This window comes from Ammodytes marinus, assembly GCF_949987685.1.
Source record: "Ammodytes marinus genome assembly, chromosome: 15".
In the NCBI taxonomy this organism is placed as follows: Eukaryota; Metazoa; Chordata; class Actinopteri; order Uranoscopiformes; family Ammodytidae; genus Ammodytes; species Ammodytes marinus.
In genome coordinates this window covers 8,442,660-8,454,520 of record NC_137219.1, presented here as the reverse complement: position 1 = coordinate 8,454,520, position 11,861 = coordinate 8,442,660, and the positions used below count along the sequence as shown (strand labels likewise).

At 41.7% G+C, this 11,861-nt stretch overlaps 1 protein-coding gene across 2 annotated transcripts in view; it reads left to right on the top strand.

Moving 5' to 3' along the window:
* Positions 1 to 4,776: 4,776 nt before the first annotated feature.
* The window catches only part of fndc3ba (fibronectin type III domain containing 3Ba), a 133,307-nt gene continuing 126,222 nt past the window's right edge, over positions 4,777 to 11,861 (top strand). The window contains exon 1 of one of the 2 annotated variants that reach the window (XM_080042342.1): positions 4,777 to 4,856. The gene's annotated coding sequence lies outside the window, so the exon portion shown is untranslated. Of the gene's footprint in view, positions 4,857 to 5,148; positions 5,288 to 11,861 lie in introns of those variants that run through there. The other variant, XM_080042343.1, reaches the window with a different exon arrangement.

Sequence of the window (11,861 nt, the reverse complement as noted above, 5' to 3'; positions counted from 1 at the left end):
TCATGACCTGCTTCCTATCCTTGTTGTGTGTGGGCTGAAGAAAAATCCAGAGTTAAAACACAGCTAAGTGCACGTTGCTAGCTATGGTTGGCCCCCTTTGTTTACATACTCTTTGTTTACATACCAGTTTACAGAGCCTATGCTGTAGTATAAACACTGGATTTATTTTACAGCGTGCACAGTACGTAGACAAGTAGCCTATCGTGAGGAGATATTCTCTGATTTTGACAAAAAAAAGTGATTTGTCAACAAACATTCTCCAGAATTGCTGACTCCGCCTTTAAAAGCAATTTAATGTGATGCAATATTACATTATATATGTGTAAGGCAGTGTATCATGTAATGCATTTCTATTCAAACGGGAGGTGATGGGACTTCAGTAATGGAAACACAACAGCTGATCACATCCAACTTCTTTTTCCAGACACATGTTCACACTCATCTAAGCCTCATATCTTTTCCAATGAGATGAGGTGAGTGTGTGTGATGGTCCCACCAGCTGTCTTGCAGGATTCTAAAAAAAAGAGATTGAGGGAAAAGGGGGGTAGAGAGAGGTCGACAAAGAGACAAAAACTCTGAGAGAGAGAGAGAGAGAGAGAGAGAGAGAGAGAGGGAGACAGAAAAAGAGAGGCATGTCTGCTCTTGTTGTTGTGCAGAGGGTTCTGGGTTGACTCCTTTGAACTCATGATGAGCCAAATTCCATCCTCACATCTATGGGAGGAAGTACCTCGCACGCACACACACACACACACACACACACACGTTTGCACGCACCATCATGTTCCATCTTAGGCCTCTCTGCTGCCAGGCGCCCGTTATCATCCGTCACCTGGTGTCTAGCTTTTCAGGGAACATATGCACACACACAAACCCTTATGTAGACACAACATACACACAGAAAGACATACATAAACACACACACACATGCATGTAAGCGCAGAGCGAAGGCATAAATTAACATCTAGAAAAACCACACCGAAGAGCTGGCAGCAATCCAACACTCTCTTTTTCCCCGCTCTGCTCTCTCTGCTTTGCTTTCTCTATGCACTTTAAGAATAAACAGTACACACTGACTTAGACTATCATATGGCTGGACACATTCCACTTACTTCAAAAGACCGCTGGTGAACTGAGTGTGCATGATTACAGGGAGGGCTTGCTTTAAAGGGCCTCAGAGTGAAAAGAACAAAAAATCTGAGAGGGAGAGACCGGCAGAAAGAAGGGAGAGAGAGAGAGAGAGAGAGAGAGAGAAAGAGAGAAAGCAGCTGGGTCGGAGGTAAACATCTGGTGGTTGTGTGGAGGCCTGGCCCTGACATACAGGGGGGAAATAGCTGCATCGCCGTTCCAAGATATGCAGCCTCCAGCCTATCCACCTCCACAGATCTAATCTAATGTGGCGGAGGCTGTCTGGAAAGGTCCAATACGTCACTCAAGGTCGTCCCACTTCTTTCGGCTTTATTAGCAGATTGGTTTGAACCAACAAGTTTTTTTTTTCTTTTTTCTTTTTAGTTTTACGCACAAAAGGGTACACGACTCCCAAATGTACACTGTTTCCATACAAAAAATCATGGGAACGTCTACCCCATATTGAGTTACAGCCCCGGCCTGTTGCACAACAACAATACACTTCTTCTCACTTGTTTAGAAGCGTATATTAAGCCCTTCCCTAAACCATCTGCTTCTCCTTACATGTTCTCTGTTGTGATTAGTACAGACATAATAGAAAGGATCAATAAGGGTTACACATTTGAACAGATTACCCTCATTAGTATACTGTATTAAAAGTGAATATTGTTGTTATTGTAACCTTTGAACTAACAAAAAAATGCTCAGAAAAAGATCAGTTTCCCATTATAACTGGGCCAACCCCCTAGTACTATCAAAAGCTCCAGAACAGCTACTGTACTACATGGACCATGGGGTGCAAATGTTTTTGTCTACTATTAATATTGTGTTCAGGACAATCAGCTTACTTTACATGCCTTTAGAAGCAGAAACATCAGTGCATTTTACTCCCCTGTGTCTAACATTAAAAAAATAAATAACTAAACTCTGCATTTTGATGGAGTTGGATGGGGTACTCAAAGCTAAAAAAAATCCAGATAAATTGATCACAATACACATTGGAAAACCATTAAAACATGATAGAATAATTCATCCATACTGCCCTCTGTGAATGCAAAGCAATTTGTGGATTCTCCCAGAAACATCCAAATGTAGTGAATCTGTGCGAAAAACAACTAAAATAATTAACAAATAAGATGAAATATCAATGAATCCATACTATAAAAAAAGAAAGAAAAAAGAAAGAAAATGCACGTAACCCAGTTTGTTTCATACACCAGTTCTGCAGTTAGGGGGCTCCACAGTCTGCCTGTGTGCCCGCTGTGTATAACCTGAGTGGTGCACTGGGTGTGTGAGTGTGTATTTTCTCTGCCTGTCACCTCCACAGCCCCCCTGAGGATGATTAGTGTTTATTGAATTTAACTGAATTGAATGTAATCCCTTACAGGCACATTGTCCTGATCCACAGCCATTTTCCCCCCTCCTTCATGGCTAAGAATTACACCAGTGGCTGTTTTCTTTAGTGCAGTTGCTGGAATGTGTGTGTGTTTTTGTGTGTGTGCTGGGCATGCGCCTGTACGTGTGTGTGTGTGTGTGTGTGTGTGTGTGTGTGTGTGTGTGTGTGTGTGTGTGTGTGTGTGTGTGTGTGTGTGTGTGAGAGAGTGCCACTGCCAGGAGAGAAAAATGTAGAACTCAGGGGCAATGAGTGTATTTGGAGTCTGCTTGCTTGAAAAATCCAGGAGGAACGAGGTCGATTACTGTTGGAGACAAACATGACCGACAGAAACCCCAGGGTAAATTAAACAGCTTGTTTTTTTTTACTGTTGTCTGCACTTGTTATTTTTAAAGGCAGCTTGCAGTTGTTTTACTGTGAAAATGAAACAATGATCTTAAAATGGCAACAGCTAAATGAAGTCGTTCTCATATAGTACTAACTCATTAATTTTGTTTCAGTCTGGGACACGAATTTGAGATATTTTAGTTGTCGGACTGACTGTCAGAGAGCCTAATGAGGGGTTTGCGTTACAGTGAATGATTCACTTTTATTCTGTTTTATTGCTGAGTGGAATCCAACTCTCATAAGGTAAACATCTTGTGTAATCCAATCTTTTATAGTTGGGGATAAAGTATACCCTGTTCTGTTTTAGTATTGAAATGAACTCAAAATAGTTTTGAATATGAATTGGTCCCTTTCAAATGCATGGTGGATAAGTGGATATGTAATGACAATATTAAAATGATTTGGCAGGTTTTGTGCTCTGATCCTGACATGTAACTTGTTGCCATTAATGTCTCCATTCCAAGCACCAACATGCCCATTTAATCTCTTCCACAGAGAAATGCGCTGTGTAATGCATCCAGGTAAAGGAAGCTGATATACTGCACAATTACAGGTCTAGATATACAATCTCTTCATAGTATGGCCTATTACCTGGACAATATACTGTGGGGGCTGTGGCGAAGTGGATAGAGTGGTGTACCCGCAATTATAGGGTCAGTGGTTCGATCCCCAGTCTCCTTGCCACATGTCCAAGTATCCCTGAGCAAGACACTGAACCCTAATATGTCTCCTGATAGTGAGCCAGCACTGCTATCGGTCTATGAATGTGTGCTCCAGTTGTAAGTCGCTTTGGATAAAAGCGTCTGCTAAGCGACATGTAATGTAATGTAATGTATATATGCATGATGGAGCCTTTTGGTCTTTCTTCCAACACATCCATGCACCTCTTGATGATTGTTGGTAACCCTTGGACCTGTCAGCTAGGGGATACCAGGTTTCAGTGCAGCCACTAGAGGGACTTTGGCCTGAAGTGGTTTTGGAGGCACGGGGACAAAGGGGTGTTTTGACTCACTTGACACACTTAAAGTCTGCTATATAGGCAGAATATTTAAACATATGTTAAAGCAGGCGCTATCATGATGAAGTTCTCTGCTAAATTGTTTTGCTATGAAGATATTCTGTGACAAAATGGCAGATAAAGTTAACCGGCCTAAACTGGATTCAGCTTGCTTTTATTTGCTGAACAGTGCACCAACCTTTTTCTGGGGGCTGACCTAACCCTTTAGGGGGCAGAAATGCTATAGGACAACTGTTACGTAATACCTGAAGTTTAACCTATACATGTTTTTTTTTACATGGAAATAACAAAGTCAAAATTGATTTTCCTTTATACCATTATGACCCTTTTCTAACTCTATCTGATCATTGGCCAAGCACCAAGAATAAGAAAACGAGATGCTAATAAATAGGTGATAGCCTAATACATAGGCTGCTTAAAACTGCTCTGAAATTTTTGTTCTGGTATCTTGCTCGGTGGAAACGAAAGCACAACTCTATTTGAGTTGCTCATTTGTTGCCTATATGTTTATGAAGATCCTATTTTGTTTTTCATTTTATTGCTTATAGCCTACGTTTTACTTTATGTTTGTATTATTTCAACATGTTGACTAAATACAAATATTATAGTTTCTTTAAAATAACAACCTCTCAGTCTTAAAAGTTTTTTTTCTCCTGAAAATCACTGTTTACGCGCCTTGCTTCTCTCTCTAAAGTGAGGGAATAGCTCTGCAGTTTTGGGGTTTCCTTTTTTATTTGTTCCTGCGCAGCGTGTGGAGCTTTACGGTAATCGGGAGGCGGGCTCTGACCTACATGTGCGTCGCGTTTTGATTGACATGGCGGAGTCTCACAGTACGCGTCGCGCCGCGCCAGCACACAGTCAAGAGAGCCGACCCTGGGAATAAAAAAGAAACGCGCAGCTCCGTCTGTTTGAAGATTATTTTATTGCAGCGAGGTGAGTCCTTTTACACTTTCCTTTACGGGGCGAAGCGGCCCGCAAACAATGGCAACGGAAGCCAACGGAGTCGACGTTGAAAAAGTTTTTTAGAAGTGCGTGTCTGTCTGTTTCTCTCTCTCTGTGAATGTGTGTGTGTGTGTATGTGAGTTTGGAGAGCTTGAGCGCTGACGCCGGCAGTCTGGGCTACTTGGCCAGCGCAAAGGAAAAAAGGATAACTGCTTCGCTGCTGCTGCGGAAGGGGTTTGAAGCGAAACTTTTTTGGGCAAATCTTCCCCGTTTGTTTTGAAACAACAAAGGGAAAAAGGCAAAACAGCGGTGGACCCTCGCGTGAGTCGAATGAATGTGGAGCCTGGCTGCTCTTTGTGGTCCCGATTTCTCAGCTTTCACCAAAGAATGTGTTTTCGTCTCCGAGGACTTCTTCGGATGGAGTGAGTGCGCAACAGGAGAAAACCTTTTTCTCTCTGGCTTATTTTCTGCAACAAAATCTCAGTTGTTTCAGTTTGTTGCGCTGCGTCTTGCGTTCTGGAAATGGAAATTGTCGTTTTGTGTTGTAGTTGCTAGAAAAATCAGGAAACGGGCACTCTTTTTTAAAGCTTGGAAAATAACTTGGAAAGGAAAGATGCTGAGGCAGTCAGATTTGACACAGGGGGTTGTTGCGAAATCATTGAATCGACACTATGGGGGGTTATTTTGCATCTGATAAGTGTTGGGTAACGCTAATGGGGGGGCTGTTTGGAGGCTACTTTCCACCAAGTTTGTGTGTGGTTGCAGAATGCAGGAAAAAAGGCTTTGGAGGAGAAAAAAATCCCAACTCCAGCATATCCTAGCATTCCTTCCAGCCAGTCAGTCTCTCTCCCTCTCTCTCTCTCTCCCTCGCTCTCTCCCCCTCTCTCCCTCTCAGAAACGACTACGTGTCTGTCTGTTTGTGCAGGGAAGACAAATCCCTCTCTCACAGCCTCTCTTGATGCAGACGTGGAAATCAAACATTGGTCCCCTGCTTGAAGCGATCGATTATCTGCCCTCCACGTAGGCCTACCTACATTTGAAAAAACAAACAGTTGGCCAACTCTATCAAAGGGTGTCTTAATTCACCAGTGGAGAGGAGGCAAAGGATGTGGTAGTCTACATTTGATAGTCAAAAAACGAGTTGAGATGCATATTTTGGTTGTTGTGCGTCATTTTCTTCGTTCTCAAATGTAATAACAATAATAACAGTTCTGAGTTCAATTGTCATGCTGTCATAATTAGTGGTGGAGGGGGTATAATTGGGGGCTGTTATTTAGGAATCACAAACCCCCCGTCAATCTACCGCCCCCCTGCTGTGGGCTCTGGATCCAGTGGGCACGTTGGAGAATATACTAGGCTTAGAAGAAAAAAAATAACATCTCTCTCACACACACACACACACACACACACACACACACACACACACACACACACACACACACACACACACACACACACACACACACACACACACACACACACACACACACACACACACACACACACACACACACACACACACACACACACACACACACACACACACACACACACACACACACACACACACACACACACACACACACACACACACACACACACACACACACACACTTTTTCCTGGGGAGAGAGATAGAAAGAGGAGAGGGAGAAATCCGATCCCAAATACATGACGTCAGATGACATTCCTATGGTGAAAAGGCTGATGTGGCCATGTACACCCCCCCCCCCATAAAAAATGATATGATGACCCACTAAAGGTGTGATTAGGTGTAGGTGAGAGCAAAATAAATTCTCTCTGTGGTGCATTTTGCTTTCGGCTGGATGATGGTGGAGACTATAGCCCTGTGCTTTTTACAGTAAACTCTTAGGCGGCAAGTAGCATCCCTCAAGTGTAAGTTTTCTATATTATTCCCCCCTATGGTCAATTCTTATAATCAGAATTTCACATTTTATAATTTCAACATTTAAGCAGTGATTTATCCTCCCTAGCTCTATGGCCCCGGGTCGTTTTTCTTTTGTGTTTCTCTGGTCAAGTTTATCAAGGCCTGCGGCGGCCTGCAGCTGAGTGTGAAACAAATGCTAAGTGGCCTTTCTTTCTTTTCCTTTTTTTTTTGCAACTGATCAGCTGGCACAACGTCATGGAAATGAAGGATCTCTGGTTGGTCTTAAGTATCCATGGAGCCTGAAGAGCTCAAGGTGCTGATCACAAAGGTTAAGAGCAATCCATATTTTTCAAAAGGCCAAAAGTATACAGTACACCCCCTCTTAACACAACACGCCCAACGAGGTTTCTATCACTGCACACTGTTCCCTGAAAGCTAAGCCTCTTTCGGCGTCATACATTCAATACACAATAAGAATGTAAACAAAGCTCACGAGCTGGCATTTGAGAAGTTATGAAAAGCCCCTCTTATGTTACTCTTGTATTCAGAGCAAATTGAATCAAAAGTTTGGTCAGGATTTCTCACGACAGTCTTTTTTTTTTGAGTTTCTTTTGAATGTTTTACATTTGGGTAAAAGTTGGCTGTGTGGAAGTGCCAGGAATGTGGGGGATATACAACAACGGCCTAATGTAAGCAGCAGGGACTTTCACTCAAACTGATGCAACTGCAAGCAAGTCAATTTGTCTTCTTCCCCCGGTTTGAGTCTGCCATTTGTAAAATATACCCATTTTCTTGGGTTTTTCTTCTCCCCTCAATAAAACACACTGCAATTATGTAACAGGAAAGAAAGAAAGAAAGAAAGAACAGTATTTAGACTAGAGTCAGGGCTGAAGGAGGGTAGCCATTGTCGCCGTGGCCTTTCACTGTCTTACAGATGAATAGGCAAAGAGGTTGAATAACGCCTTTACATAAGTTAATGACCTGTGTTCTGTAACCATTACGGCTCACACAGGTACAAGCCTGTGTCAGTCTGTGCTGTGGGATGGAGTTTTGTAACTTTTTGCAGCTGATTGTTTTATCCCACTTAAAGATGCAGTGTGTAGAATTTCTTTGGCATTTTTCAGAACAGACTTGGTAGAAATGGAATATAATATTCATAAATAGGTTTTAATTAGTGTTTAATCGCTTGAAAAGAAAAGTATTTTTTTCTTTTGTTTCCTTAGAATATATCTTCATAAGAGTATAGGGCTTGGCACCTTGGGTGCCACCATTTTGCACTGCCATGATTCTAAAGTAGAACAGAATGGACAACTGCTAAACTAAGGCCAACTGTTTCCAGGCGTACCTGAACGCTGTTATTATTCGAACAGGAGGGGTTACCCAGGGAGCGTTGCATTCTAGAAGTTTCTGAACTAGATGCCACTAAATATTCAGATATTACACACTGCACCTTTTAATCAATAACGTTTGTCATATTCCACTGGCATACCTGAACCCTGGACAGAAGACTTCAGAATATATATTACTGCTATGTTTCCTCCTCAGGTAGGGGAAAATAAAGCCTTTTGAAGAGTGAAATATCACCCAGGTCTGATGGACAGGTTGTGTGTTTTAGTGGAAAGCGTGCCACTGCCCTGCTTAGCCTTTTAATAATCTGAGACAGGTTATTCTAAGCGCTATGAGGAAGTTCATCCCATGTTTCATGAGGACTCGTGATGCCAAAAGCATCCGTGTCGCTCCATCTAACCTCAGTGATCTGGTTTCTCTGCTTTTTTTTACTACCCGCACAGGCTTACGGTGTGTTGTTGTTGACCCAATAAAATACAATAAAAAAAAGGCGTTCAGGTATATACTGGCCTGGTTTATTCTAAATGGGGTCAGGGAAGGGCCAGGGTGATGCTAGCCATTGTGTGTGTCGGACTGGTAACCTAGAACATGTTATCCGAGGGCTAGTGTTACTGTGCAGTGCTTGTGTGTCGGGAACAGAAGCTAAAGCAGCTCTAGAGTTACACAGACAAGACAATGCAGCTGTGGAAAGTGTGTCCGTGTGCGTGTGAGAACGAAAACGAGAGGCGAAGAAGAAGAAGAGAGCTTTGCATAAACCTCTATCTATTTGTATAGTGCAGGTTGCTTAGTGCCGCTATTGCAAACCCATGCACATTGAAATGAACTGTACATTTTTGGCAATAATCAGATATTATAACTGAATATCTGTGGGCTTTGTACATCATAACTTTGGGCTATCAATAATCAGCTTAATTGATAATAAAACTGTTGGTTTCAGCCCTTGTAAGTATAGGACCGTGGTGATTTGCCTAAGGACATGCGCTTTAAGCCTGGAGGCTTTAGAAAAATAGTGAGATTCAATATACTCAAGTCTGTTCAGATAGACTTATCCATGGATCAGTGCTCCCATAATGGCTTTTTAAAAATTATCCCGTCAGCCCTGATCAACTTAAAACAATTTGGAATCTTTCCTCCCATTTTATGGGGTACCTTTTTCCACGTACAGCTCAAAACTATGTGTGCAGTGTGCAGATGAAAAGCCTGCTATCAGTCGCACCATCTGTTTTGTCCAAAGGCAACAGGTGTGCTTCCTAGAAAGGATCGCTGCCTTCACTGTAACTGTATACAAGCAAAGGTGTGTGTGGTTTGGTCGAGTGAGTGAGTGAGCATCCTGCTTGGTTGACAGGAGGTTTTTCTCATGGTTGGGTTAATAGTGTGGTACAAGGCCTTTTCCATTTCCGGGGGAGGCTAAAGGTTGGACACCTGGAGTGCAGTTGCTTACCATCTGTATTGATGGTACACAGTGTATAGTTCAGGGGTTTTCTCCCTTGGGTGCAGCGGTCCTTCTCTGTTTGCCTTGAAAAGCGTCTCCTCTGCTGCTGCGGCCGCCTAGCTTTGACACATGATGGAGTGCAGGGGAGCTCCAGAAGGAACTCCAACCTAAACATATGTGACCAAGTGTTTAATTTATCTTAAAAACAAGTGGCTTTATTAAGCTGACAGAAATCCTCGTGCAGTATATCCATTATCAATTATTAGGGGCTGCTCTGCTGTATGTGCGCATGTATGTACAGTTATATTTCCCTGAGGCCAACATGATTTATTGAACAAGCCTATTTTATGTTATATTGCTAGTAAATCAGTTATGAAAATAGTGGCAGATTAATTTCCTGTCGATTGACTAATGGATTTAATGACTAATCATGTCCACTGTATTCAGCTGTTCATTTTTACTGAAAGAGTAATGCCATTTAAAAACTATTTGTTTTGTGTTGGGGGGATAATACATCATTGCAGAAAATTACAACTCCTCTTCAACATTGAGTTTGATTTTGAAGTTTTTCTTCTGTTGGATTCATCAGTGAATGCTGATATGTCATAATGCTGCTGCTCCTTTAACACAGTTATAGATGAAAAAAAAACAGTGGCTTGTACAGAACCTTCAAGGCTTCATTTAAAAAGTGGTAGGCTATAACAAAAAAAAGATGCAGTGGTAGTTTGCCACTGTTCAATGATGTTTTATAAGTCATTTGAATGTGAGTTATGTAAGTTTCATTTTTCATTTGAATAAAGAATTTGTTGACCCATGAGGTTGAATGTTAGCAAAACGAAACCTTCACAAATGGCCTCATGCAAATGCATACCTAGGTAGAGCTGCCTGTAGGTGAGCAGTCCAGAAACGAAAGATACTTTGTTATGTTTAATGACAGCAGCTGGTTATCTGCTGCCTGGTGCTTTCACTTTCTATTTCCCAGCTTTTCCCTCTGTCTGTCTGTCTGTCTGACTGTCTCTCTCTCTCTCTCTCTCTCTCTCTCTCTCTCTCTCTCTCTCTCTCTCTCTCTCTTGCATTCTCCCTCCCCCTCTGTGTCTTGGTGTCTCTTTTCTCTCCCATATGAACGCTGGCTTTTTGTTGAAGTATCCCAGCATCTCATGTTTGCTTGGCACAGAGCTGTAATGTTTACCCTCCCTCCCTCTCTTTCTTTCTGCCTCCCTCCCTCCCTCCCTCCTTCCCTTCCTCACTCTTACCCCCCACCCTCTTTTTTTTCGTCCCCCTTGATAATTTCGTGCATTGTTGACAGTTGATTTAGAGGAAGATAAAAGAAGCCTTTCAACTTCTCCACTACCCGTCTCTCTCCTCCCCTATACTTTCCCATTGCCCTCCCCATCTCATGTTTTACAAGTTTCCCTTCGTGGCATTTAAAGATGGAGTCAGCCATTCTGTAGAACACTTGTTGTCAAAAATCACTGATTTTGACAGACAGTGATTTTGACAGAAAAGCATTCTTCTACAGAATCTCTGACTCCACCTTTATCCTCAAACTCACCAACAGACTGTCGTTTGACTTCTCAGCTATCACAAACAGCACAAGTAACTCAGGAATTCATCAACTCATTTGATCACTTGTACAGTGATTTGTAGAACTGATTAGTTGCGTTGACGTTTAATCTGTTGGTTAGTTTTTTAATTGATCAAGTAATTAAGTATACAAAATCTCAGTAAATTGTAACAAAAAAATAAAAAATAAAAAAATATATATAGCTACTGTATATTTATCACATCTTCCCAAAACCCAATGTTACATCTTCAAATGGCCAATTTACGGTCCAACACCCAAATATTTCAGCACTAATTCGGAAGTTATTATGATATTTGATTCAAAATATTGATCGGCATAAAGTTGCATTTGCATAGCCTTTTGGAATGAAAGCTGTGATAAGTAAGGGATGAAAATGAATATCAACAATTGGCTATGACCAAGTAAGTTTTATTGTTTGATTTAAACACTGTCAGAGTTGAACAGCACCTTAGATCATCCAGCTGCTGGTATATAGCATACTATAGTACATTGTATAACTCTGAGTAGATACAGTAGACTTCATATGAAAATATCATTCATTTCTGTGCAGCTTTGGCGTTTTAATACAGATCATTGTTAGCCCATAAAACAACCCTTGATCTAAAAAAAGTTTGTGATTTGAGTCATTGATCATGACTTGGTGCTATCTGAAGGTCTTTACAGCAGTTACATGGCTGCACTAGAGATGACAGAGACACAGGGAAAGGCAGAGTGACACTGGAGGAAGAGAGCAGATGATGAAATAA